Source organism: Miscanthus floridulus, chromosome 5, assembly GCF_019320115.1.
Source record: "Miscanthus floridulus cultivar M001 chromosome 5, ASM1932011v1, whole genome shotgun sequence".
NCBI lineage: Eukaryota > Viridiplantae > Streptophyta > Magnoliopsida > Poales > Poaceae > Miscanthus > Miscanthus floridulus.
In genome coordinates, this window is record NC_089584.1 from 10,141,743 (window position 1) to 10,148,434 (window position 6,692).

Here is a 6,692-nt window from a genome sequence, read left to right on the forward strand (position 1 = left end):
CCCAGTGCCCCGACGTCGACTTCGGTGAGACGTTCATGCCCGTGGTCAAGCTAGCCACGATACGCACCGTCCTCACCCTTGTTGCAGGACACCGGTGGCCGACGCGACAACTCAACATCCGCAATGCCTTCCTCCACGGCAACCTCGATGAACGAGTCCTGTGTCAACAGCCGATCGGCTTCGTCGACGCGACACAGCCCGACGTCGTCTGCCTCCTCTCCAAGTCCCTGTACGGCCTCCACCAGGCACCACGGGCATGGTTCACAAGGATCGCGGGCTTCCTCCACTCCATCGGGTTCGTCGCGACACGTTCAGACTCTTCACTATTCGTGCTCCGCCGCGGCTCGAACACGGCGTACCTCCTCCTCTACGTCGATGATATGGTGCTAAGTGCGTCCTCCTAAGCGCTTCTCCAGGACATCGTGACTCGCCTCCAGTCTGAGTTCGTCGTGAAGGACATGGGACCTCTCCACTACTTCCTTGGCGTCGACGTCTAGCGCCGCGACCATGGCTTCTTCCTGTCCCAGGCAAAGTGAAAGCTCTAGTTTGGTTTTGGTGAATTGATGAAACCCTAAGTGCTAACCTAGTTTATCAAGTGATCATGAGATAGGTAGCACACTTCAAGTGGAGAAGCCAATGAAGATCATAACATGACAATAGTGATGACATGGCGATGATCAAGGGCTTAAACTTGAAAAGAAGAAAGAGAAAAACAAAATGCTCAAGGCAAAGGTATAATCCATAGGAGCTATTTTATTTTGGTGATCAAGACACTTAGAGAGTGTGATCACATTTAGGTTTGATAGCTGTACTATTAAGAGGGATGAAACTCGTATCGAAATGCGGTTATCAAAGTGCCACTAGATGCTCTAACTCATTGCATATGTATTTAGGATCTAGCGGAGTGCTAACATCCTTGAAAACATTTGTGAAAATATGCTAACACATGTGCACAAGGTGATACACTTGATGGTTAGCACACTTGAGCAAGGGTGAAGAGAACGGAGGAGATGCCAGCGTCGATCAAGTGATCGGACGCTGGATCCAAAAGCACCAGACGCTAACTGCCTACGTCCGGTCGCACTGACTTGGCTATACAGTGGCTAGGGTTTACCACTGGACACTGGGCTATGTCCGATCGAGGTGGACCGGATGCGTCCGATCGAGGAAAACCAGTTTTAGACCCTTACTGTACTCGACCGGACGCTGAGGCTCCAGTGTCCGGTTAGTTTTGCCAGAGCGTCCGGTCAGCTTCGTAGCCGTTGAAATCTGATAAACAGCGTTTGAAGCCAGTGACACGTGGCGACCATCAGTGGATCGGACGCTGAGTCCAGGGTCCGGTCAGTTGGACCGGTGCATCCGGTCAGAGCGCAGTGTGCCCAGTGAAGGGGTACAACTGCTCTATTTCATGAGGGCTCCTATTTAAGTCCCATGGCCGGCTATGGCTCACATCTTTTGGCCATTTTCATTGACATAGCAACCTTGTGAGCCTAGCCAAAGTCCTCCCACTCATCTCCATCATTGATTCATCATCATAGTGAGATTGGGAGTGATCCAAGTGCATTGCTTGAGTGATTGCATCTAGAGGCACTTGGTGTTCGTATTTTGCTGTGGATTTCGCTTGTTACTCTTGGTGGTTGCCGCCACCTAGATGGCTTGGAGCAGCAAGGATCGTTGAGCGGAGGTTGGTGATTGTCTCCGGCTCCGATCGTGGTGATTGTGAGGGGTTCTTGACCTTTCCCCGGTGGAGCGTCAAAAGGTACTCTAGTGAATTGCTCGTGGCTTGTGTGATCCTCATCTTGTGTTGGTTGTGCGGCACCCTATTGAGGGTTTGGCATGTGAAGCCAATTAGCGCGTGAACCTCTAAGTGAGTGAATCGCCACAACGAGGAGTAGCTTGCCGGCAGACAAGTGAACCTGGTAAAAATCAATGTGTTCATCCTTTGATTCCGAGGGGATTGGTCTTCATTGTTATTCATTCTTGTGATTGATTGGTTCACTCCTCGACACGGCGGTATAACTATCTTGATCACTCTCTTTACTTTACTGCAAACTAGTTGACAAGCTCTTTAGTGTAGCTAGTTGTGAGAGCTTGCTTGTTTGGTTGGTGTGGCTCTTTAGTTAGCCTTTGAGAGCACACTAACATAGGGTAGTGTCATAGCTATTGTGTGAATAGACACTATCTAAACTAGAATTGTGGTAGGTGGCTTGCATTTTGAGTAGGCTAGCGCAACACTTGCTTCGCCTCATAATTGTCTAACCATTTTGTTAAGTGTTGTTGTAGAAATTTTTATTAGGCTATTCACCCCCCTCTAGCCATTAGGACCTTTCATAAAGTATGCCGAAGAGCTTCTGGACCGCGCCGGGATGACGAACTGCAAGCCGGCGCTGACCCTTATCGACACCAAGGCAAAGCTACCATCGACAACAGGCGCAGCTGTCCGTGATCCCGGCGAGTACAGGAGCATCGCTGGCGCGCTTCAATACTTGACCATCACTCGCCCCGACATCTCCTACGTGGTTCAGCAAGCATGTCTGCATATGCATGACCCGCGGGAGTGTCATCTCGCCGTGGTCAAACGCATACTATGCTATGTGCGTGGTACGACGTCGTTCGGCCTCCATCTACATGGCACCGGCGTCCCCAAGATCATCGCCTACTCGGACACCGACTGGGCCGGCTGCCCGGACACGCGGCGCTCGACCTCCGGATACTGCATCTTCCTCGGCAACGCTCTCGTGTCCTGGTCCTCGAAGCGACAGGCCACCGTTTCCCGATCAAGCGTGGAGGCCGAGTACCGGGCAGTGGCGAACGCCGTGGCTGAGTGCATCTGGCTTCGCCAGCTGCTCCACGAGCTTCACTGCGACATTCCCAGCGCCACGGTGGCCTACTGCGACAACATCTTCGCCGTCTACATGAGCAAGAATCCCGTCCATCACCGACGCACGAAGCACATCGAGCTGGACATACATTTCGTCCGGGAACGCGTGGCCCTTGGTGAATTGCGCGTCGTTCACGTGCCCACCGATCAGCAATTCGCCGACGTGATGACCAAAGGGTTGCCGACGAACACGTTCACCGGCTTTCGATCCAGTCTCACCGTCGGACCATTCGACGCTATCACTGCGGGGGGTGATAACGGAACCATGTATACCGGTGTCCGCACTGCATGTAAGACCGCAAGGTCAGCACGCGCACTCGCACACCACGCACGTCCGCGCACGACGCGCCTCCGCCTTAGCCGCTACGCCGCAGGCCATGACCGCGCGTAGAGCAGTTTTGTAGGAGAGGTTGCTGAGTCTGTACACGTATAAGTATGAACTCTTGAGATCAATGCAATTCGAGGTTCATGTAATCCTGCTTTAGTCTCAATAAGTGTCATTCTATAATATATATATATATATATATATATATATATATATATATATATATATATATATATATATATATATATATATATATATATATTACATAATTAGTATCATTAGGTAAATCGTTGAATTTATTTTTATCATAAATTTATTTTGAGATACAAATATTGTTAATATATTTTACAAATTTAACTAAAATTAAGACAGAATACCATATCAATACTTATTTTCGTACAGAGGGAGTATATTCCACCGGCTTGTTTATTGTCTCTATCGGTTCACAATCACACCTTCCAACACATCCATTCGTTCAGCGGAAGAAACAAGGTGATACTAGGGAATTCAAATGTACAACACAATGAATGCGTTGACGACCAAATATGATTGGAGAGTTAAAGATAAATTAAAAAAACGTGAAATAAACAAAAAATAGCAAAAAAAGGTCTAATTTGGAGCATTTTAGACACAATTGACAACATCCTAGAAAAACCGGTCAAGGCCGATTTTAGCAGTTGGGAAAATTGGTTCTATACCATTGAAAGACCACGACATTCGGAAAATACCATCGAAAGTTTACCGTTACGTAAAATACCATTGAAAGTAATAATCTGTTCCGAAATCTAGCATTCTGTTAACTGGTTGTCAACGACGTCCACCTCACGCTCACTGCACTTCACTGAAAGAGGATGGTCCCACTCGTCATCCTCTTCCCACCCTCTCACCAATCTCCTTGGCATGCTGCGGCAGCTGCTGCACGCGGTACAGTACCGCTCCACCGCTGAGCGCCTACGCCGGAGCGTCAAGCCGTCGCTGCCGCTCTTCCAGGGCCTCGGCCCGCACACCTAGCGCTCGGTACGGGAGCTCGGCGAGCTCGCGCCGTGGCGCGGGTCAGGGAGGCGCTCGACCTGGCCCACCGCGCCGACGCGTCCCCACGCTGGAACGTCACCGCGTTGTGCAGCTGTTGCGCCGGATGGGGCCGGCCGACTGCGGCATCGATATCACGCGCTGGCTAGAGCACCACGCTCCCGCGCACGTCATCGGCGGCGTGCACAGGCTCCGTGACGAGGCCGACGCGCGCATCGGTTGCGTCGAGGAGATGGAGGCGCCGCTCGCCAAGGCCGTCGGAGTCCACCAGCCCATGCGCGAGCTCCTCGAGATGTGCCACGATGACTACACCACTGACCCGAACCGCCGCTCATCGAGAGCAACGCCCGGGCTTCCAGGCATGACACTTGGCGCCGCGCCGCCCTCGAGAGCAACGCCCGGCAAGCTGAGCGGGGCCGCCACCCCCGCCGCCGCCACCACCGACATCGCGGCGGCCGACGTGACCATCTCCCCGTACACCCACCAGGGCCACTGCCTGACCGTGGGCGTGGGCACGCCGCCGCAGCCCAGCAAGGTGATCCTGGACCTGGGCAGCGACCTCCTCTGGACGCAGTGCAGCCTGGTTGGCCCCACCACGAAGCAGCTAGAGCCCGTGTTCGATGCCGCCAGGTCGTCCTCCTTTCTCCGTCCTGCCCTGCAACAGCAAGCCGTGCGAGGAGGGCACGTTCACCAACAAGACCTGCACCGACCGCAAGTGCACGTACGAGAACTACTACGGTATCATGACGGCCACCGGCGTGCTCGCGACCGAGACCTTCACCTTCGGGACGCACCACAACGTCTCCGCCAACCTCACCTTCGGCTACGGCAAGCTCGCCAACGGCACCATAGCCGAAGCGTCCGGCATCCTGGGCCTGTCTCCGGGCCCCCTGTCCATGCTGAAGCAGCTGGCCATCACCAAGTTCTCCTACTACCTCACCCCCTTCGCCGACCGCAAGACTAGCCTGGTGATGTTCAGCGCCATGGCCGACCTAGGCAAGTACAAGACCCCGGGGAAGGTGCAGACGATCCCGCTGCTGAAGAACCCTATGGAGGACATCTACTACTACGTGCCCATGGTGGGGATCTCGTTCGGGAGCAAGCGGCTAGACGTGCCGGAGGACGCCCTTGCGATAAAGCCCGATGGCACCGGCGGCACGGTCCTCGACTCGGCGACCACGCTGGCGTCCCTCGTGGAGCCGACGTTCAAGGAGCTAAAGAAGGCCGTGATGGAAGGAATCAAGCTGCCGGTGGCGAACCGGAGTGTCGACGACTACCCGGTGTGCTTCGAGCTGCCGCGTGGCACGTCCATGGAAAAGGTGCAGGCGTCGCCGCTGGTGCTGCACTTCGACGGCGACGCAGCGCAAATGCGAGGTTGCCTGGGGTTGTGACCACCGTGACGCAGAGTTCACGGAGCTATCTCAAAACGTGACGGAATGTGACAGAATGGCATTTTTCAGAAACGGTTCATTCTTTCGATGCTATTTCACGCATGGACAGATTTCCCATGGTATTTTCCGGATACCGCGATCTTTTGGTGCTATAGAACTAATTTTCCCTTAGCAGTTCAAGCCTGATTCATGTTTTTCGTTTGAAAGCTTATCCGATTGCATGGCACTACTACACAAATCTTAACCGTGGCAGGCAAAAAGGGTTAACCGAGACGGTTTTTGCAACCGTCTCGGTTAAAAGGTCACGGTTAATCGTGGCCTTAACCGAGACGGTTGCCCTGCCTACCTTGGTTAATCAAATAAAAAAAGAAAAATCCATGGATAGGCCCGACGAGCCCATCCACGCACCGTCGCCACTTCCGTCGTAGCTTGCCGGATCCGGCCTCGTCGTCGTCGGATCTGCCGTCGGAGTGGGACGGGTCGCCCCCCCCCCCCCGCGCCGCTGCAGCCCACCTCGCTCGCTGGAGGAGGAGCGCAGCCTCGCTCGTCGGATCCGCCTCCCCGCCACTGGATTGGGAGTCCCCGCCGCCGGATCCGGCCTCGTCGGCCCAGGATCCACCGCCGGAGTGGGGAGGGGCTGCCCCCGCCTCGCGTCGTGCCGCCGCCGGTCGGCACCCTCTGCGTCGTGCCGGAGTGGAGAGGGAGAGATAGTGGATGCCCCCCTGCCGTTACTCGCTCTGGAGGGAGGGAGGGAGGGAGAGGAGTGAGAGAGGGATGGGGAGGAAGGATGCGCCGCTGCTCGCGACGGGAGATGCGTCGGGCGTCGCAGGGAGAGAGGGAGCGACGGGATTGAGAGAGGGAGTGACTGAGTGAAACCCTAGTCAATGTATATATACTCAGGGGTGATATCGGGCTGGTTTGGGCTTTTTCTGATTGTTAGTGGGCTTGACCACTATTAACCGAGGAGGGCCTTATAAGAGGTCCGCCTCCGAAAATAGGGGTATTTAAGGCCCGCCTTGGTTAATAGATTTTAGGACCGCCTCAGTTAATAAAAAATGACCAGGCA

General features: G+C 54.2%; 1 pseudogene; it reads left to right on the forward strand.

Annotated features, from left to right (window-relative positions):
- The first annotated feature begins 4,341 nt into the window (after positions 1 to 4,341).
- LOC136454226 (aspartic proteinase nepenthesin-1-like) lies at positions 4,342 to 5,626 on the forward strand (annotated as a pseudogene).
- The last annotated feature ends 1,066 nt before the right edge of the window (positions 5,627 to 6,692 follow it).